This window comes from Mus caroli, unplaced genomic scaffold (assembly GCF_978045245.1).
Source record: "Mus caroli unplaced genomic scaffold, Mus_caroli_1 scaffold_12, whole genome shotgun sequence".
In the NCBI taxonomy this organism is placed as follows: domain Eukaryota; kingdom Metazoa; phylum Chordata; class Mammalia; order Rodentia; family Muridae; genus Mus; species Mus caroli.
Window position 1 is genome coordinate 35,272,504 of NW_028227267.1, and position 23,102 is coordinate 35,295,605.

General features: G+C 42.1%; 1 long non-coding RNA gene across 1 annotated transcript in view; it reads left to right on the plus strand.

Annotated features, from left to right (window-relative positions):
• The first annotated feature begins 204 nt into the window (after window positions 1-204).
• Window positions 205-23,102, plus strand: part of LOC147001705 (uncharacterized) — a 33,242-nt gene continuing 10,344 nt past the window's right edge. The window contains exon 1 of the long non-coding RNA XR_015044616.1: window positions 205-379. This is a non-coding gene — a long non-coding RNA (uncharacterized LOC147001705). The remainder of the gene's footprint in view (window positions 380-23,102) is intronic.

The following is a 23,102-nucleotide window of genomic DNA, read 5'->3' on the forward strand; positions in this document are numbered from 1 at the left end:
CCTAGATAATTCTGGAAGTGACATCCCGAGGTACCTTTCCATACCATAGAGCTGGAATGGGTTGTTTTCAGGGGTCCAGGAACTCCTATACCTAGAAAGGAAAGCTAGCCGTGACCAACTGGGAGGGGGACCAGGGCATGTGGCTGGATTAGAACTGGCCACATAGGTTATATCTGGCCTGGTCTCCTGACCTCCTGACTCCAGTGTCTGAGTATCTGCTGTGACCCCTGCCAGCATCCACGATGCATGCAAGAGAAAGAGTGCTGTGTGAAGGCTTCGCAGCAGAAGAGAGGCCCAGAAGTGGAGCTTCAGGAAGAAGCTTGATCCCCAGGGCCACTGGAGTCTGAGGACCAGTAAATGGAGAGCCATGAGAATCCAGGTAAGTTGGATTCTGTGGTCCCTCAACCAACACCAATGCTTTCCCACCAGGCCACAGAACCATCTTTCGTGACTCCGGGGTGCCTGGATTCCTGCCCCTTGTCCTCCAAGAGCCCTACACTCCCATCATAGAATGATAGGCTGGTGTTTTAGGTTCCTAAGTGTTCTTTCAATAGGAACATTGAGATCCTTGGAGCCCTGTTTTGTCTCATGTCTTCAGCTAGCTGTTTTTGAGCTCCCCTTTTGTGCCCCATATCATGCTCGGGTTCCAAGGGTACCATGCTTCGTGGTACCCCTGTTTTTTTTCACATGGGTGGGCCTCCAAACCCTGGGTCTGGAAGTTGTAGTGAATGAGGGAAGGACTGGGAAGGGGACTCTGAGGTCACATGATAAGATTTGGAAAAGGTGGGCTGGACTATCTATGTTTTTATTCACTTTTAAATGTTGGCAACATGGTTTCTCTCTCTCTCTCTCTCTCTCTCTCTCTCTCTCTCTCTCTCTCTCTCTCTCTCTCTCTCTCTCTCTCTCTCCCTCTCCCTCTCCCTCTCCCTCTCCCTCTCCCTCTCCCTCTCCCTCTCCCTCTCCCCGTACCCCTACCCCTCCCCCTCCTCCTCCCCCCCCCTTTCCCCCTCCCTCTCCCTCTCCCCCTTCCCCTCCTCCCTCCCTCCCTCCCTCCCTCCCTCCCTCCCTCCCTCCCTCCCTCCCTCCATCCCTTTCTTTACCAAAAATCATAAGTGAGTCGAAAACTATGAGGAGATAGCAATGGATGGTAGAGAAACAGTTGAATGGAGACTATGAAAGACTTAAGTTTAATGTGAGACACAGGACTCTGCTATCCATCACTGGGGAATAAAAATTTTTAGGGGGCACACTCTTAGACTAGGTTGAGAGCATTAGTGAAATTTCATTTTTGAAGACTCACATTTCTCACACTGACACTCAGCCTGAGAGAAGCCTATTTCACATCCCTGTTGATCCAGTCAGCTCCAGAATATAAGCTCTAGGAAAGAACTCGAGCAACACTGACAGAAAACAGGACTGACAAGTACCTGCTCAGGCTCTTTCAGTGTGAGTCAAGATCTAGGCAGGGTGAAGAGACCATCTTGCAATGCAGGGAAAGGGGAGAGAAAACATAAAATCCCCCCCCCCCAAAGGCAATGATAACCATTCATTTGGCAATTCCACTGGGATCTAATACTTGTAAATTTTGTCCTGCCTGTCTCACGTGACCCCTAAGAAGCAAATGACCATTTTTTAAGGTGCTTCTCTGCCATTCAGTATTCCTCAGGTGAGAATTCTTTGTTTGGTTCTGAGCCCCATTTTTTAATGGGGTTATTTGATTTTCTGGAGTCCACCATCTTGAGTTCTTTATATATATTGGATATTAGTCCCCTATCTGATTTAGGAGAGGTAAAGATCCTTTCCCAATCTGTTGGTGGCCTTTTTGTCTTATTGGCATTGTCTTTTGCCTTGCAGAAGCTTAAAGTTTCATGAGGTTCCATTTGTCAATTCACGATCTTACAGCAAAAGCCATTGCTGTTCTATTCAGGAATTTTTCCCCTGTGCCCATATCTTCAAGGCATTTCCCCACTTTCTTCTCTATAAGTTTCAGTGTTTCTGGTTTTATGTGGAGTTCCTTGATCCACTTAGATCTGACCTTAGTACAAGGAGATAGAAATGGATCAATTCACATTCTTCTACATGATAACAACCAGTTGTGCCAGCATAATTTGTTGAAAATGCTGTCTTTCTTCCACTGGATGGTTTTAGCTCCCTTGTCAAAGATCAAGTGACCAGAGGTGTGTGGGTTCATTTCTGGGTCTTCAATTTTATTCCATTGGACTACTTGTCTGTCACTATACCAGTACCATGCAGTTTTTATCACAATTGCTCTGTAGTAAAGCTTTATGTCAGGCATGGTGATTCCACCAGAGGTACTTTTATCCTTGAGAAGAGTTTTTGCTATCCTAGGTTTTTTGTTATTCCAGATGAATTTGCAGATTGCTCTTTCTAATTGGTTGAAGAATTGAGTTGGAATTTTGATGGGGATTGCATTGAATCTGTAGATTGCTTTTGGCAAGATAGCCATTTTTACAGTGTTGATCCTGCCAATCCATGAGCATGGGAGATCTTTCCATTTTCTGAGATCTTCTGGTTTAGAGGCAAACAGTATATAAACTGAGCCCCTACTTTGGTTCAAAGACAAGGATGGGCAGACATATCCTGTGCCTAGTACATGGATCATGATCCTGTTAGTCACTCACCAGTAGAATTGATTTTCTTTAGTCAACTCCTTGTACTTGTACAAGGCTTCACTAATGTCCTGAGGCATTCTCTTCAGGTCAGTCATCACCTGATCATGTTGCATGTTGAGCATGAATGTCCTAATTTTGATTCTGTGGGAGGGCATGGCCCAAGGAGCAAATAATCCCATGAACTATGGATACAAGGATCATGTTAATTCAAGCTGAATCATGGACTACCCCAACACATATATACCACGACATTGCTCCATGTTACCAGTTCCACTTGGAGCTTATTAAACTTATTACTCTTTGCCTGGGGTCAGTAGAGGCAGGGAAGTAAAGGCAGGGATTTGACCTACTTTATCTCCCCGAAGGGGCATGAAAGAATAGACTAGCACTCCAAGAACTTTCCAGGAACCTGTGCTGTAGTCCTGGGTCCACCTACATATCTGTTTGTAGACAAGGAATTGTCAATCCTTGCTTCTATTGCTACATAAACTCCCAAAGGACATAATCAGTATCTATAGGATACTACATTTCCAGTGTGCACCTAAGGTGAGCACAGAGCTCATATGCTGTGCTGCTCAAAGTGAGGCTCCCTCTGTCTTCACTATTTTTGGCTGGAAACTGTGTCAAGCAAAATCTCAGGCCCCAGCATACCACACAGACACTCCAGCTCTTAAGTGGAACACATACACACACACACACACACAGACACACACACACTGACACCCCCCCATAATCAAACACAATCAGAATGCCAAATGAACACACATTATCTGATAGTATAGTGAATAGAATGTGATAAAAGCAGTGATGAACTATGGCCAGTCCAGTTATACTGAGAGATAGTATGTGGGACCAGGCCCCTCCAGCTGTTGACATTACCAGTTGAACACAAATTATTTCCAAGTCAACTGCAAACATGATTGGCCATAAACACAGTGTACTCTGCATCTCCCCAAAACTTATACCTGTATAGGATTCTTACATTGCAGGTTTAGGGCTCACACACTACAACCCTAAAGCCCAGACTGTAATTCATACCACAGGCTCTGATTTACCTTTGGAGAAATCAAATTGCCTGAGTCCCATTTCACTCCTATCTGAACTTGAAGTTCTGTGTCGAAAATCCATTCAGCAAAATGAATTGGGATGTATGGACAGCCTGGTGTTTTAGCCTCCTGTGATATGAGGGAAACTGAGGTTAACAGAGAGGGCCAAGACAGTCAGCAAAGAACTGGGCATAATGACTACCTGTTGTTCAAATCCTTGTTAGTGTAATTGGCTAGGATTCCCTGGAGTTCGTCTCTCTCATTTTTGATCCCTTTGAGCTTCTCCATCCTCTTGATTCTCTGATCCTGCTTATTGGTGGTGGAGGGTTGGGGTGATGCCTTTCCAACAGACCATGTAGGTTGATAAACACTATTAAACTCATAGAGATAATAGGGCAGGGAATGGTGACAACATGCTTTTCCTTTTCTTTGGGTCTCTTGTGAGATTATTCATTTGTTGTGTTTTCTTGGGTATGTTTACACTTATTCTGTTTGAATTTTGCTTCTAGTATCCTCTGTAGTGCTGGAGTAGTGGAAAGATATTGTTTGAATTTGTTTTTGTTGCAGAATATCTTAGTTTTTCCAACTATGGTCATAAAGAGTTTTCTGGGTATAGTAGCCAGGGCTGGCATTTGTATTCTCTTAGAGTTTGCAAGACATTTGTCCAAGATCTTATAGATATTATCATTTCTGGTGACAAGTCTGATGTAATTCTCATAGGTCTTCCTTTGTATGTTATTTGACTTTTTTTTCCCTTAGAGCTTGTAATATTTTCTTTTTTTATTCTGTACATTTATACTTTTGTTTAATATGTGACAGGATGATTTTCTGTATTGGTCGAATCGATTTGGTGTGTTGTAGGTTTCTTGCAAACTTAAGGCCATCTCTGTCTTTAGGTTAAGGACTTTTAAAAATGATATTGTTGAAGATGTTTTCTGGGTCTTTGAATTGTTAAGTCTCACCCACTTCTTTTTCTATTATTCTTAGTTTTGTTCTTTTTATTGTGTCCTGTATTTGCTAGATGTTTTGAGTTAGGAGTTTTTTACTCTTTGTATTTTCTTTGAGTGACTTTGTAATATCATTTATGGTATTTCCTTTGCCTGTAATTCTCTTTTCTAAGTTCTTTTGGTGAGGCTTGTATCTGTAGATCCTGATCTATTTTGTAGATTGTCCTTCTCCAGGGTTGCCCCATTTGTGATTTTTATAACTTTATTTTTACTTTTTCTTTATTGATTTTCTTATGTATTTCCATTCCAAATGTTATCCTCCTTCTCAGTTCCCCCTCCAAAAACCCCATCCCCTCCACTTCTAGCGTTTCCTTTATGTATGAGGGTGCTCCTATACCCCCTCCTCCCCACACTCCTGCCTCAGTGCCCTAGCATTGCCCAACCCTGGATCATCATGCCTGTACAGGACCAAGGGCATTCCCTCCCATTGATGCCAGATAAGGCATTCTTCTGCTACGTATCCAGCTGGAACTCTGGATATCCCCTCATGTACTATGTGCTTAGTGGTTTAGTGCATGTGAGTTTTGCGAGGCTCTGTTTGGTTGAATTTGTTGTTCTCCTTATGGAGTTGCAATCCCGTTCTGTTCCTTCAGTCCTTGTCCTAACTTCACAATCTGGGTCCCCTTGCTCGGTCTCATGTTTGGCTGCATGCATAGCATTTCAAGAGAGACCAAATACCAAAGTTGCAGTTATGAAGTAGCATTTCAATAATTACATGGTATGGGGGCGGGAGTATCACCAAAACATGAAGAAGTACATAAAAGATTTGCTGCAGCATTAGGAAGGTTGAGGACCATTGCTACATACTGATATACTGAATCGTCTCCTGATTACCCATAATCCTAACTTGATACAAATGTTATCAATCAATGTTACACTGTGTTTAGGGAAAAGCAACAAAAATGTTCCTGCACCTGTGGGGGGAAAAAAAAAGGAGAGAGAGAAGAGAGAGAGAGAAACTTGCCAGGCTCCTGACAGCATCAGATTTCTTGACATCAGCAATAGTGACTGGGTTTGGTGTCCCCAGATGGAATGGATCCCAAGTTGGGGCAGTCTCTAGATGGCCTTTCCTTCAAGCTCTGCTCCTCTCTTTATCCCTGCATTTACTTTTGAGAGAAGGAATTCTGGATTAATACTTTTGAGATGGTTGGGTGGCTACATCCTTTGAAGGTTTCCATGCTTATCCAATAAATATGGTCTGTATAGTTCCTACTTCTTCTTTGTTTGGCATTCGGCTAATGTCCTTCATGTTGGGTTCTGGGAATCTCTTGGGTCCCTGGCATCTGAGACTTTATAGTGGTTACACACAGTTCCCCCTCCCCAGTGGCTACAGACCTCCTTTCAAATGACTTTCACTCTGTACTTCTTCCCGGTCTCCTCCCATGTCTGAACCAGAACCCCCTTTACCTCCTACTCTTCTCTCCCTCCCAGATCCTTCTCTCCTCCTACTTCCAAACATTTTTTCTTCCCCCTTCTGAGTAGAACTGTAGCATTCACACTTTGGTGTGATCTTCCTTCTTCTTCGGTTTCCCATAGTCTGTTAGTTGTATCGTGAGGATTCCATGCATTTTTTGAACAATTTCCACTTATCAATAACTACATATCATCTATATCCTTTTGTGACTAGGATACCACACTCAGGATGATATTTCAACTTCCAAACATTGGCCTTTGACTTTCATGAAGTAATGTTTTTAAAGCTGAGTAGTACTTCTGTTCAATGTACCATATGTTCTGTATTCATTCCTCTGTTGAGGGACATCTGGGTTGTTTTCGCATCTGGTCATTATAAGGTTGCTATGAAAGTAGTGGTGCATGTGTCCTTTTAATATATTGGAGAATCTTTTGGGTCTATGTACCATGGTGGTATACCTGTATTTGAGGTAGAACTATTTCCAACTTCCTCAGGAATTGCCAGATTGATCTCCAAAGTGGTTTTTCCAACTTGCTGTCCCAGCAGGAATGGAGGAATGTTCTTCTTTTTTCACATTCTTGCCAGAATCCCCTGTCAGCTGACTTTTGTTCTTTGCCCATCTGAGTGCTGTGAAGTGGAATTTTAGGGTCATTTTGATTTGCATTTCCCTGATGACTAAAGATATTGAACATTTCTTTAAGTACATCTCAACCATTCAAGATTCCTCAGTTGAGAATTTTCTGTTTAGCTCTGTACCCCATTCTTTAATAGGGTTATTAAGATCTCTGGAGTGTAACTTCTTGAGTTCTTGGTATTTTTTGGATATTAGCCCTCTATCAGACGTAGGGTTGGTACAGATGTTTTCCCAATATGTGTGTGCAATTTTGTCCTTTAGACAGCATCCTTTGCCTTACAAAGCTTTTCAATTTTATGGGGTCCCATTTGACAATGTTTTTTATCTTACAGCATGAGCCATTCGTGTCCTGTACAGCAACATTTCCCCTTTGCCAATATGTTTGAGGTTCTCTACTGCTCTCTCTTGTATTAGATCCAGTGTATATTGTTTTATGTGGAGGTCCTTGAGTGACTTGGACTTGAGCTTTGTACAAGGAGATAAGAATAGATCAATTTGCATTCTTCTATATGCATACTGCCAGTTGAACAAGCACCAATTGTTGAAAATGCTGTCTTTTATCCACTGGATGGTTTTGGCTCCTTTGACAAAGATCAAGTACCATATGAGTGTAGGTCCATTTCTAGGTCTTCAATTCCATTCCATCGGTCTACTTGTCTGTCTATACCAGTACCATGCCATTTTTATCACTATTGCCCTGTGGTATATTTTGACATCAGGGATGGTGATATCCCCAGCCATTCTTTTATTGTTAAGAATAATTTTTGCTATACTGTGGTTTCTGTTATTCCAGATAAATTTGAGAATTGCTTTTTCTATCTCTGTGAGGAAATGAGTTAGAATTGTGATGGGGATTACATTGAATCCGTAGATTATTTTGGCGAGATGGACCTTTTTTACTATATTAATCCTGCTCATTAATGACCATGGGAGATCTTTCCATATTCTATGGTCTTCTTTGATTTCTTTGTTCAGAGACTTAATGTTCTTGTCATTCAGATCTTTCCCTTGATTTGTTAGAGTCACACCAAGATATTGTTTGTGACTATTATGAAGTATGTTGTTTTTTAAAATTTCTTCCTCAACCTAATTACCCTTTGAGTAGAGGAAAGTTCCTGGATTTTTTGAGTTAATTTTATATCCATTGACTTTGCTGAAGGGGTTTATCATGTGTAGGAGTTCTCTCCTGGATTTTTTTGGGCTCACTTATGTGTAATATCCCATACTCCTCAAATTGTAGTGTCTTGAATTCCTCCCTCCCAATTTGTATCACTTTGATCTGCTTTTTTTGCCTGATTGCTCTGGGTAAAATGTCAAGAACTATGTTGAATACATAGAGGAAGAGGGGGAAGTCTTTCCTTGTCTCTGATTTTAAGGGGACGGCTTCAAATTTTTATCCATATATTTTGATGTTGGCAACTGGATTGCTCTATGTTGCTCTTATTATATTCAGATATAGACCGTGATTTCTGATCCCTCCAGTGCATTGAACTTGAAGTTGTATTGTATTTTGTCAAACACTTTTTCAGCATCTGATGAGATTATCCAATATATTTTAAGTTATTTTATATAGTGGATTACATTGATGGATTTCCATATATTGAATCATTCCTGCATCCGTGGGATGATACAGCATCTAAAGAGATGATCAAGTAATACTTTCTTAAATTTATTACATAGTATATTACTTTGATGAATTCCAAAACATTGAATCATTCTTACATCCTATGCATGATGCCTATTGGATCATGGTGAATGATCATTTGCATGTGTTATTAGATTCAGTTTCCAAGAAGTTATTGAGTATTTTTGCATCAATATTTGTTATGGTTTTTATACGCTCAGCCCACTGAGTGGTAATATAAGAAGGTGTGGCCAAGTTGGAGTATAGGGTGTGGTCAAGACCCTCACCCTAGCTGCCTGGACATTAATGTTCTATTAGCAGCCTTCACATGAACAAGTAGGAATTTCAGCTTCTCCTGTACCATGCCTTTCTGGATGTGTCCATGTGGCCACCTTGTTAGTACTTGACTGATCCTCTTAACCTGTAAGGCATCCCCATTGAATTGTAGGAGAAGCTGCAGTGCAGCCAGACTTGGAGGAGTCCCAAAACCCTCCTGGTACAACTAGTCATGGAGTTTGTTCAGCAGCCATCCGTCTGCAGGAGTCAGGGTGTTATTCAGAGTCACACCTCTTATCTAAAGCTTTGGAGAACCACCTGTCTGAGGGCCAGAAGCTCTTGTGGGTATCGGCTGATGCAGAGTTAGAAACAGCTCTATAAGTACTCAGCCTGATACACAGAGTCCTAAGGGGAGAAACAGCAAATACAGAGGTCTGAAGGAAAGGACAAAGTACCCAAAAAATGAGTATCCAAGGCTGTATCCTCAGATTAGAAAAGAGAACAGAAAAAATGGAGAGGGAACCCAGTAAGTGGCAATGGGGAGAATGGAGGCCAGGTGTTCCTGGTGGTCATGAACTGCAGAGAGTTCACAGCAAATTTTAATGTGGATTATGAAAGTAGAAAATGTTCCCTTTGTTTTATTACATTCACCTTGTTTGGGCAGATAATCCATGCAGGAAGGCTGAGCAAGTGCTAAGAAAGAAAGTTGATCTCAGAGAAACAGGAGGACTGGGGTTCTCTAGTGTAGTATACTGTAGTGTGGAGAGGGGTGGTGTGTTGTGGTGAAGTGTAGTGTATACTCGTGTAGTGTTTGCTGGTTGGTATACATGAGGCCCTGGGCTCCCTCTCCAGTTTAGCCCACTTAGAGAAGCTGAAGTTAGAATATCAGTTGGCAGATTTTAGGAGGGTGATGGTGGACTGGGAGTTGCAATCTCAGCTACCAAGGGATTACATCTTCTATAGAAATAGAGTAGATGAGATAGTTCTTGTAGAGACCTGAGTAGAAGGAAGGAGATGGGGATTGTTAGATAACAGATGTCAAATTACAATAAGAACAAAGAAATTAATTCTAGTACTTAACATTGTAGAAGGGAAAGTTCAGTTCCCAGAAACATGTTGCATTTGATGGAGAAATAAAGTAAAAAGAGTTCCAAGCCTCCAAATGAGAAGATCTGACAGGGTGGACAAATGAAAAGACGCTTCAGAAAAAGCATCTTAGGAGAGAAACAGTTTGTTTAGCTTACAGTTTCATGTGACTGCCCAGTATTGCAGGAAGTCGTAACAGCTGGTGCTTGAGAGTACTGGTCACATCACTCTGACCTTCCAATTCAGAGACAAATGAACACAGATATGCTCACTAGCTCACTTGAGTGCTTACTTGTGTTCAGCTCAATTCTCCACCTTTATGCATTCAGGGCCTCTTCCTTGTCTAGGGAATATTGCCTCTGAGAGTGGGCTGTGGTTTTTGATATCAATTAATTTGACTAGGAGAACTAACACCAAAGATATGCCCACAGGCCACCCAGGGAAATATCCCTTGTTGAGACTCTCCTCCCAGATTCACTCCAGGTTGTTTCCAACTGACAATTAAAGCTAACCCTCCCAAACTTGGTTACAGCAAGTCCTTGTTTAAGAAAAACATTTCTATACTACAGGTGAGCTGTTCCTTCGAAATAAACCAGAAACTAGGTAAGAGGTTTTATATTCTGACTATTTTGGTGAAAGTATTTTAAAACCCAACCCCCAGATTCTCCATAATCCATAATTTGTTTGCAAAAGAGTATTTAGCCACTTTAAATCTATCTGATGAGATGAATATTTTCAGGGTTGTATGGTAATGGTCATTATACCTAGGAGAAGAAAATTAAAGAGTGTGGAACAGCTTCTACCACAATACCAACCAACAAGAAAACATTAGGTCAAAATGAAAATGGGAGTTGAAAGCTCCCAATGAAAAGAAATGATAAATAATTTAATAGTTGTACATTGTATTCTTATATTGAATCTTCACAAAGGATAAAGTTGCATGTCAATTGAAAATCTTTAACATTGCCAACAAACTTGCTAGACAAACACCAAAGTGATCTTGGTTAAAACATATTTTCCTATATCCAGTGCAGATATATAAAGAAGACATGTTCCCACAGTGGACAGCCAAAGTTGATCTCAGAGAAACAGGAGGACTGGGGTTATCTAGTGTAGTATACTATAGTGTGGTGTGGTGCGGTATGCTGTGGTGAAGTGTAGTGTATTGTCCTGTAGTGTTTGCTGCTTGGTGTGCCTGAGGCCCTGGGCTCCCTCTCCAGTTTAGCCCACTTAGAGAAGCTGAAATTAGAATATCAGTTGCCAGATTTTAGGAGGGTGATGGTGGACTGGGATTTGCAATCTCAGCTACCAAGGGATTATCTCTTCTATAGACATTTGGTGGGTTGCAATGGGCCAAATATCTCCAAGTAACTGCTAAAGAGTAATAGATATGTTCTCAACACACAGAAAATAATGATATAGATGCCTGAATTGATGGCTGTGCCAGATACCATCTTCTTCAGCAATGTGGTCTGACCATTGACTTCCAGAGAGGAAGGAAGAGCAATGGCAGCAGTCTTTAATGATTGGGGAGTGTGTATGAGACTCAGTGATGAGCAACTCCAAACAAGATAAAGCAAACATGGCCCTGGGCTTTTCATTGGGTAGTATATTATGTTCAGGGGAGGAATTGTCAGAGCATAATAGGGTATTTTCATTTAAACCTCCTTTATATGGGTTTGTGTATTATAAAGCTTCTTAAATTGTAGGCTTACAGGTGGGCTTTCAAAAGTCTGCAGTCAGTTATCCCACCTCCATACTACTTCCTTGTCTTAGTGTTGTTTTGCTTTGTGGTCTGCAGCACAGGTGTGGGAAACCAACTGGGCAGACCAAATGCAGACATGGTAGATTGTATGTATCTTAAGCCCACTGTCTGGTATTGACCTTGATTGAAATGCAATTACAATACTTAGGGTGTGGAAGAATGTAGCCTTGGGCATGGGAGATCGAAGCTGGGGTTCCCTGACACCTTGGAGTCCATTTGACATTGAAAACCACAGGCAAGAGTAGAGAATGGAGGTTCTGAATTCCATGGGCCTATGTTAAGGAGTCTGGGGACATGGACCCAGGAAATCCTGGACATCCAGACAGTGCTGAGTTGCAGGGAGTTTATAGCAGGTTAGAGCCTGCTGGCCTGCAAGGAGACCAGGCCAAGGGGTTCTCAGAATCTTGGACATGCAGGTACTGCTAGAAGTCACAGAGGAGCTGAGCATGTAGGAGGCCAGCAGGCTGAGAACTAGCCCTGAAAACAGGGAATGGGAAATTCTGTATTAGCTCAGAAGTGACTAGTCCAGGAGAATTAAGGGGCCTTCTGTTGGAGACTTAGATGGCATGGCTCTGTAGGCAAAGGCTTTTTCTTCGTATAACCCACAGTTGATTTGATGAGAGAGACACTCCTTGGTTCTAAACTGTTTATTGATTGTTTTTCATGGAAATGAAAGCATAACATGTCTTGAGGTTAGACTAGAAGTTAAGTACCTTCTGAGGAAGGAATGTCCGGGAAGGGAAGCTTATTGACTGAACCCTACCCTCTTCTAGGTACCTCATTAGTAGGGGGAACCCTATTCTGTTCTAAATGACCACAGGCCATGTTCCTATGTAGAGGTTTTGGTCCCATGAAAGAGGCCTGGTAGGAAGCAGGTGACACTTTTGCCATCTACTGTGGGTCTGGGACTTCCAACCCACTCAACTTTACCAAATTATGGACATGGTGGTCTACTGCCCCAGGTCTTTGAGTTTTATTGATGTGAGGAGACACCAGGATCAAGGCCACTTTTCATTGGCACTGGCTTATAGGTTCAGAGGCTCAGTCAATTGATTTCAAGGCAGGAAGCATGGCAGCATCTAGGCAGACATTACTTTGGAGAAGAAGCTAAGAGCTCTACATCTTATTCTGAAGGCACCAAGAAGACTGTCTAACTGGTGTTTAGTAGGAGGATCTCAAAGCTCACCCTCCACACTGACACACTGTTTCTAACAAGGCCACAACACCTAAAGGTACCACTCCCATAATCAAGCATATTCAAGCCACCACAGTCCTCTGCAATCTCCCAAGATATTTACCTCACTCAGTCCTACTGTTTTCCTTTTTTCTCCTTCACAAATTATGTGTTCTATTATTTTCTTGAAATATCCTCCTATAACCCAACACTATGCATTACCTTCTCTGGATACTGCAGTTTAAATACACATCTCTATACATTCAAAGTTACCATCCACATAAGACACATCATGTGGTATTTGTCTTTTTGGGTCTGGGTTATATCACTCAGAAAGATTATTCATGTCTCCATCCTTTAACCTGTAAATTTCATTTATATTGTCACAGTTCATTACCATTGTGTATATGAACCATATATTCATTATCCTTTCATCAGTTATATTTACGTCTGGGTTGTTTTGATGTCCTGCCTATTGTGAATAAATCAGTAAGGAACATGAGCACACCCAGGTCTCTGTCTTAGGATAATGCCTTTGGCTATATGCCCTGGAATAGTGTCTGAGTCTGTGTTCTCTTGCTAGAAAGAGACAACAGGACCATGATAGGTCCTTTTAACGAGAGCATTTAAATGGGGGTCTTTTCAGAATTTTAGTACATTTTTGTCCTGACAGAATCATGCACAGGCAGACATGGTGTTGGAGAAGTAGCTGAGTGTTCTGTATCTGGATCTGCAGGAAGCAGGGATACTGGCCCTGAGCTGGGCTTTTGAAACTTTAAAGCCCACCCCCACAGAAGGCCACAGCTCCAAATTCGATCAAATAGTGCTATACCCTGTTGACCAAGTATTCAAATCTATGAGCCTATAAGGGTTCTTCTCATTCACACCCCCACAAATAGTATAGCTGGTTCATATAGAAGATCTATCTCTAGTAATGTTTTCCAGAACATTTCTCCTGTTTTTTGTAATGACTGTACAGGTGAATATATGTTCTCTTACCCCACACTCATACCAACAGTTGTGGTCCTTAAACTACTGGTAATAGCCATTCTGACTGCAGTAAGATACAAGGTTAAAACTATTTTAATTTGCATTTTCCTATGAGGAAGGATATTAAATGTGTAAATACATATCTATGATCCATTTCTTTCTCTTCCTTGAAGATTCTGTTCAGTTCGACAGAACATCAGAAGGGAGTGTGTTTGAGACTGGGACTCTCTAGTTACTCCTGCTGTCCCAGAATCTAGTACATAGACCAGGCTGTCCAGAGGCTCATGCAGTTCTTCTTGCCTCTGCCTTCTGACTGCTGGGATTACAGGTGTGCACTACCATGTACAGCCATAGAACATTTTGAAATGTTTAAATTTATAATGTTTTAATATTTAACAGGCAGGTTCCTGGTGTTTGGTTTTAAACACCATCCGATTGTCTAGAAATGAACTCTCTGTCATATGTACACTTGGTGAAGATCCTCTCCCATCTTGTAGCTGATCTTTGCATTGATTAAGAGTTTCTTTTGCTTTCTTATTCACTGTTTTATTGCTAGGGCACATCTTGACCAGGATAACGTATAAAGAAAATATTCAATTGGGGTTGGCCAACAATATAAAAGTGTGATCCAGGATTGTCAAGGTGGGGAACTTGGCAGTAGGCAGGCAGGCATGCATACAGGCATCATGGAACTAGAGGAGTAGATGAACTTGCATCTGATACATATAGAGGAGGCAGAGGAAAGAGATAGATAGATACAGATTGACAGACAAACAGAAAGACTGAGGCAGAGACAGAGACATTGTAGACTGAGATATAGAGAAAAAGAGAGAGAAACATAGTGAGATCAACAGAGACAGAGAGATAGTGACAAAGACAGGGACAAAGACAGAGGCAGGGATTGGCATGAGCTTTTGAAACCTCAATGCTAACCTCCATTGTCACAACCCCTCCAGCAAGTCCATATCTACTACTCCTTTGTAAAACAGTTCTATGAAGTAGGTATCAAACCTTCAATTATGAAATGACCTTTGAAGGTCATTTTAATCCCAATCACTTCATTTATAATTCAGAAGATTTTAATTACTCAGTGTGAATATTTTTGTTTCCTGGGATGTATTAGAGAAATACTGTTGTGTTTCTAATTTGTTTGTCCAACGTGGTCATCCACAGGAGAGTACATTATGACTGTAGCTAAATTTTTGACTATAGAGATAGAGCATAGATACTTTTTCCATCCTGACATTGGGATCCACAAAGTTTGACACATTATCCACATCAAAAGCTCAATTTTCTGTGGAGCTCTGGCTGGCTGGGCACTACTTATGAAGCCTAAACTACATAATACTTGAAGAGTCCCATTCCTGCCTGAAACTTCTAGTGTTACAGGACTATGTATGAACCACACATAAATGCAGAATGTCCTTATAATAGAAATAATTAGAGATGATGTTTTATCCATAACAATACACTAATTTTATTCAATAACATCTTAACGTGGGGAGTCAGTTTATAAAAGATATAGACTTAGCAAAAATACAAATTAGTTATAGTAACAAAAAGATAATGAATATATAATGAAACTTCAAATGAAAACACAGGAAAACCAAAGACCCAAAGAAATCAAAACTCTAACCAAAAACCAAACAAAATAATTAAGCTAAGCATCATTCTCTTGCTGCAGATGTTCAGCACAGACCCACAGCCTGTTGCTGGCCTTGGTGAAATAGTGCAAAGCAGTCACTGATGGTAATAATCTGTTGAAGATGAATATAGGCGTGCCTCATTGGGGTGGGTGTTCTGCTGATGGACTAGTCCTTCAAGGCTAACATGAGAGATGTTACAGATGATACCTCAAAGTTTTTCAAATTCACTTGACTGATCACTATGAAATAATTCTTGATGACCCAACAGGACCGGCCAAAATTGGCATTCTCAGAGTCCTGCTGTATGCCCAGCAGATCTTGATGTATCTCAGTACTTCTCTGAAGCCTTCCAAACAGGCAGTCTTGCTGGACCAGAGGCTAGACAAAATAAAGGCCTCATTACCCATAGCAAACCAAAATAGAAGAAAATGCAGCCCAAGATTGCCATGGTTACAAGGATTAGATGCAATGGTGGTTAATTTGCTTTGTACATCCAGTGCTCCTGGTGAACAGTTGTGTCGGAGCAAGATCTTGACCTGGTCTCTGATCTGTTTGAGCTTCTGCAGAATATTTCAGACCTATGGGAGGAAGAGAAAAAAGCCTGGTGAGATCTTGCCATGTCAGCGATCCAGGAAACATCAGCTTTACTCATCAAGATAATCCAGTATGACCTTTCATCTGAGATCTTTCCTGTATCTCCATAGGAGAAGGGTCAGAGAGCACCTGGGCCTGGATGTTTTTTTCAAATTTAAAATATTGATTGACACTGAATTGTGAACTACACACTGTGCTGGAGTTAAAGTAAAACACCACATTTCTCCAATAGTCTAAATATTTTTTACATTGAAAAATAAGTGTGTATCAGGGTCTGAATCTATTATTGAACAGAGGCAATCTAGGGAGCCTAGCAAACTTTGAAGTGAAGGCTCTTATTATTTCTGGAGTGCTGAATCTTTCCTTGGCTCTCCTTGTGAACCCCTATATCTGGGAATCCCCAGAGAAACCATCTCACAGGAAATTCATACACACTGAAGGGATACTGTAATCAGCAAGAGTACACTTCATGGAATTCTTCCCAAGGGTAAGCATTGAACTCTAAAGGGGATACTCATGAAGGAAAAAACAAAAACAAAAACAAAACCCAATAGCCCTGCTATGTGTATGGCTCCTTAGATACTGCCATCCTGTACGAGTACTTCATCTCAGAGACATGTAAAGGACGCTGCATCTTTTCAGGCAAGCCATGAGACACATACACACACATATACATACACAATAAAATTGGAGCCTGCCCTTCTGTCCTAGGAGAGGACAGGCTCAAGCCCCTCTGGATGAGTTGCCATAGAGAAGAACAGAAGGCCTGGTTCCTAGATAATTCAGAAAGTGGCATCCTGAGGCACCTCTCCATACCATAGAACCTAAAGATGTTGCATTCAGGGGTCCAGGATCTCCTCTGCCTACAGTGGCAAGCTAGAGGTGGCCGACTGGTATTGGGAAGAGAGGGCATGGCTGAAATCCAATTTCTTCAAAAGAGGGTAACTCCACAGAAAGTCTTGGAAATGATCACAGAAGTGTAAAACTGGATGAGACATAGGAGAGAGCCTGGATAAGGTGCAGGATGGTTACATAGGCTTGACTGTCTTTATGATTACACATTAGGGCATTCTGCCCATGATGCTTCATTCATCCTACCTGCTGCTGCGTAGTATAGTGGTCTTTGATATTCTGGCTGCCTTCTTTACATAGTATTTTTATTTCTATGTTGTATACTGCCAATGCAATCTGATCCCTTAGCAGCTGTCTGTTCTCACTCCTCAACATCCTGACTTTGTGCTGGATGAGCTTAGATTCAATCAGGAGGTGGCAGTTCCTAAAGCTGAGCCACAAACAAAAACATGGTGATTCCAGGCAGCATCCATCCATCTTCCTCCCATTCCTCCAAGCACCATTCCTTTATCATGGGCCCTGATCCCCAGACAGCCCCAGACAAATATCCAGATTGGCCATAGAGGGAGATCAAATCCAGAGGACTGCCACTTTCCAGAAGACCCAAGGTACTTTTGAAAACCCTGACACGAACAGGGACTCATGTATCTCTCAGAAAAGAACATGGGGTCTATATGTGCTTATGAGTCTGTGGTATTAAAAAACCACCTGTAGGTATAGGGCAAAATTCTCTAGGAGTGAAGAGACCCAAGCATCACACTATCTTTCTATGTTTCTCCTGGAAACCCCATCTATGAATCTACTTTCAGAGCCCACGAGGCCCAAGATTGATTGATATCTCCATCATGGTGGAAACGTTTCGATCTTGAGGATACTTAGTTGGAAAGGACAGTGGCTTGAGGGGCTCCCAGACTCTTCACCCTTGGTCAAAATGAGTCTAAGATGTTAAAATCTTAGTGCCTTGTTTGAAAGAGGCAGGCTTCCTGTTTAGAGACTAAGAGTATAGAACCTAAGCCCCCACGTTAGTTCAAAGACAAGGATTGTCAGACATATCCTGGGCCTATTTCTTGGGTCATGACCCTGTTAGTCACTCACCAGTAGAACTGATTTTCTTTAGTCAACTCCTTGCACTTGGATAAGGCCTCACTGATGTCCCTGGGCATTCTCTTCAGGTCAGTCATCACCTGGTCATGTTGCATCTCAAGCATATATGTCTCAAAGTTGATCCTGTGGGAGGGCATGGCCCAAGCAACAAATTGTCCCGTGAACTAAGGATACAAGGATCATTTCAATTCAAGGTGAATCATGCACTTCCCCACCACATATATGCCACTGGACCTAGCTCCTTGTTACCTGTTCTACTTGGTGCTTATTAAACTTATTACTCTTCACCTTGGGCCAGTAAGCCCAGGGAAGAAAAGGCAGGGTGCTGATCTGCTTCAGCTCCCTGAAGGGGTTTGAAAGAATAGACTTGCTCTCCCAGAACTTTCCAGGAATCTGTGTCAAAGGCCTGGGTCCACGCTAAATCTGTATGATTCTCCTCCTGGTTTCGACATGGAATAGTCAATCCTTGGCTCTATTGCTACATAAATTCCCAAAGGACATAATCATATCTACAGGGAAAAGTCTTTATAACAAACCAGGAGATTCCAATGTGCATCCATGGTGAGCACAGAGGTCAAGTCCTCTGCTACTCAGAATGAACCTCCCTGGCTTCCTCACTGCTATTGCCTGGAAATGGAGTCAGGCAAAACCTAAGGATATATCACATGAAACAGACTCTCTAGATCTTAAGCTGCACACACAGGAACACACACACACACAGGAACACACACATCCACAAACACACACACAAGCTCACATGCACCCAGTATCTCTCTGAGTCTGTGTCTCTGTCTCTCTCTCTCTCTCTCTTTTACACACACACACACACACACACACACACACACACACACACACACACACACTTACACTCAATCAGAATGCCAAATAAATAAATTGATTTGGCTTTATCTGAGAGTATAATGAACAAAATTTGAGAAAAGCCATTATGAACTGCAGCCAATCCAGTCATACTGAGAGGCAGTATGTGGGACAGGCCTCTCCAGCTTTTGAGAGGACCAATTGTTCCCAAATTACTGCCTGGTCAATTATGGAAAGGATTGGCTATAAACAAACATTACCTAGCAACTCCCACAAACCAACACCTGTGTAAGCTTTTTAAATGGCAGGATGAGAGCTCACACATCACTACCTTCATCCCCAGACTGTGATTCATGCCACAGGCTCTGAATAACTTTTGGAGGAATCAAAATGCCTGTGACCCCATATCATTCGTATCTGAACTTGAAGTTCTGTGTCGACAATCCAATCAGCAAAATTGATTTGGACATGCAGACAGCCTGGAGTTGTAGCCACCTGTGGTATGAGGGAATCTGGGCTTAACAGGGATGGCCCAAGATAGTCAGCAGAGATCTGGGCATAAAGACTACCTGTCATTTAAATCCTTGTTAGTGTAGTTGGCCAGGATTCCCTGAAGTTCGTCTCTGGCATTTTGTATGTTCTGGAGCTCTCTTTTGAGCTTCTCCAACCTCTCCCGTCTCTTCTCCTGCTCATTGATGGTGGGGGGTTGGGGTGCTGGCTCCCCAACAGACCCTGTAGGTAGAAAAACACTAGTAACCTTGTAGAGATAATAGGGCAGGGAAAGGGAAACCATGCTTTGTCCCACACAGAAACCCGAGGAAGAGGAAAATCTAGAGACACCGAGAATCCCTTTTTTTTTTTTTTTTTTTTTTTTTTTGGTTTTTTGAGACAGGGTTTCTCTGTGTAGCCCTGGCTGATCCTGGAACTCACTCTGTAGACCAGGCTGGCCTCGAACTCAGAAATCCACCTGCCTCTGCCTCCTGAGTGCTGGGATTAAAGGCGCGCGCCACCAAGCCCAGCATCCGAGAATCCCGTATAGTGCATCATAGGTATCTTCAAGCTGGGCTCCTCAGCTAGGTCCCTGTTCACAACCACCATCACTAAACATATGCCTGACTTCCTATTGTAATCACCCTAGCCCTGAAATGCATAAGCTGCCCCAGGCAAGAATAAATGGAGGGCATTGTCAGCTCATATCTGACAACAAAATCCGTACCTCTTAGCACACTAGCCAACACTTTTCTAGTCTTCTTCAAATGCATGATGAGAGCTCATACACTACTATAGGAACCCCAGACTGTGAATCAGTCCACATCACGTGTGTTCCATACCAAAGTGTCTGAGACCTTGATTCATAGGCAGGGGAATAGCCCTCTCTGTTCTTGGCATCACATGCTCATGTAACCTAGAGGAACTCTATTAAGATGAAGTGCATGAACACTCTATCGTGAGAACAACACTTTTCTATTCTCACATAGCTTGCTCTGCATAATTTTCCATTCAGGAGGAAATTAAGATCTCTCAGCAAAGCAACTGCAGGCTTTTGAATATCGGGCTGTCTGTAAAACTAATTATTAGACATTCTTGACTCTGGTTCTACCATTGAAGAATCTGAAGGATCCAGATCATAATCCCTATTCCTGGAAGGACCAGCTGAAGCCCACATCCTCTCGGCAGCTCCCCAAACCTTGCCCAGGACTCACTGTGCCATCTCCATGACCAGTTGTTTCTTGCCCTTTCCCACCATGACGGGCGTCCGGACTCTTTCTGCCTTGTTCTGGTGTCTGTGTGTATTCTATTCTCTCTCTGAAATACCCTGAGGAGCATGGACAACATGCCTCCTTGGGAACCCATGAGGATCTGAAGTAATACCCCACAAGCTGCTCTGGTTACCACAACACTGGTGACATCACAGAAGATTCTAGGGTTCTCTTGGATACAAGAGATTGTCTGGGAAGTGACTACTGATGATGTCACTGGGAAATTCCATAGCCTACCAGCTTACCAGCTTACCCCATCTTGACCAGTTTCTGAGGTGCCCTTTCCTTGAGTTTCTCTTTTGCCCCTGGGGATACCTCTTGGCAACATCTCCTTCCAAAGCTAGAGATTTCTCTCTGCTTCACTACAAGTCCAGTGTTGAATGGGGTGAGTTTGTTAGTGCCATGGCATGGGTAGCTCATCTTTGTTAGGATCCTTTTATGAGGGAGATTCTTCTCCAATATAAATCTACTTCTGGGGTCCATTCATGGAACAAACAATTGATTTACCCAGGTGTCTCTGTTTCCCAGAGGGCAAAAACCTACTTCTGCACCTTTACTTTTACACAAGTTGGATTCTATGTTTTAGAGTGCAACTGCCTTGAGAGGAGACACTGTTTGAATGTATTGAGCCATGTGATTTCACACAATCTCTGATTTACAACCCCATTTCTTTTCTTTTTTTTTTTCCTATTGAAAATTCCATTTTATTGTCCTCTTTTTTTAAATTTTTAATATTTTTATTACATATTTTCCTCAATCTCCTTCCAAATTTCCAATGCTATCCCAAAAGTCCCCCATAGCGCCCCCCACTTCCTTACCCACCCAATCCCATTCTTTTGGCCCTGGCATTCCCTATATTGGGGCATATAAAGTTTGCAAGTCCAATGGGCCTCTCTTTCCAGTGATGGCCGACTAGGCCATCTTTCGATACATATGCAGCTAGAGACAAGAGCTCCGGGGTACTGGTTAGTTCATCATGTTGTTCCAACTATAGGGTTGCAGATCCCTTTAGCTCCTTGGGTACTTTCTCTAGCTTCTCCATTGGGAGCCCTGTGATACATACAATAGCTGACTGTGAGCATCCAGTTCTGTGTTTGCTAGGCCCTGGCATCGTCTCACAAGAGACAGCTATATTTGGGTCCTTTCAGCAAAATCTTGCTAGTGTATGCAAAGGTGTCAGCGTTTAGAAGCTGATTATGGGATGGATCCCTGGATACGGCAGACTCTAGATGGTCCATCCTTTCATCACAGCTCCAAACTTTGTCTCTGTAACTCCTTCCATGGGTGTTTTGTTCCTAATTCTAAGAAGGGGCACAGTGTCCACACTTTGGTCTTCATTCTTCTTGAGTTTCATGCGTTTAGCAAATTGTATCTTATATCTTGGGTATCCTAAGTTTTGGGCTAATATCCACTTATCAGTGAATACATATTGTGTGAGTTCCTTTGTGATTGTGTTACCTCACTCAAGATGATGCCCTCCAGGTCCATCCATTTGGCTAGGATTTTCATAAATTCATTCTTTTTAATAGCTGAGTAGTACTCCAATGTGTAAATGTACCATAATTTCTGTATCCATTCCTCTGTTGAGGGACATCTGGGTTCTTTCCAGCTTCTGGCTATTATAAATAAGGCTGCTATGAACATAGTGGGGCATGTGTCCTTCTTACCGGTTGGGACATCTTCTGGATATATGCCCAGGAGAGGTATTGCTGGATCCTCCGGTAGTACTATGTCCAATTTTCTGAGGAACCGCCAGACTGATTTCCAGAGTGGTTGTACAAGCTTGCAATCCCACCAACAATGGAGGAGTGTTCCTCTTTCTCCACATCCTCGCCAGCATCTGCTGTCACCTGAATTTTTGATCTTAGCCATTCTGACTGGTGTGAGGAGGAATCTCAGGGTTGTTTTGATTTGCATTTCCCTGATGATTAAGGATGTTGAACATTTTTTCAGGTGCTTCTCTGCCATTCGGTATTCCTCAGATGAGAATTCTTTGTTCAGTTCTGAGCCCCATTTTTTAATGGGTTTATTTGACTTTCTGGAGTCCACCTTCTTGAGTTCTTTATATATATTGGATATTAGTCCCTTATCTGATTTAGGATAGGTAAAGATCCTTTCCCAATCTGTTGGTGGTTTTTTTTTGTCTTATTGATGGTGTCTTTTGCCTTGCAGAAGCTTTGCAGTTTCATGAGGTCCCACTTGTCAATTCTCGATCTTACAGCACAAGCCATTGCTGTTCTATTCAAGAATTTTTCCCCTGTGCCCATATCTTCGAGACTTTTCCCCACTTTCTCCTCTATAAGTTTCAGTGTCTCTGGTTTTATGTGAAGTTCCTTGATCCACTTAGACTTGACCTTAGTACAAGGAGATAGGAATGGATCGATTCGCATTCTTCTACATGTTAACAACCAGTTGTGCCAGCACCATTTGTTGAAAATGCTGTCTTTCTTCCACTGGATATTTTTAGCTCCCTTGTCGAAGATCAAGTGACCATAGGTGTGTGGGTTCATTTCTGGGTCTTCAATTCTATTCCATTGGTCTATTTGTCTGTCACTATACCAGTACCACGTAGTTTTTATCACAATTGCTCTGTAGTACAGCTTTAGGTCCGGCATGGTGATTCCATCAGAGGTTCTTTTATCCTTGAGAAGAGTTTTTGCTATCCTAGGTTTTTTGTT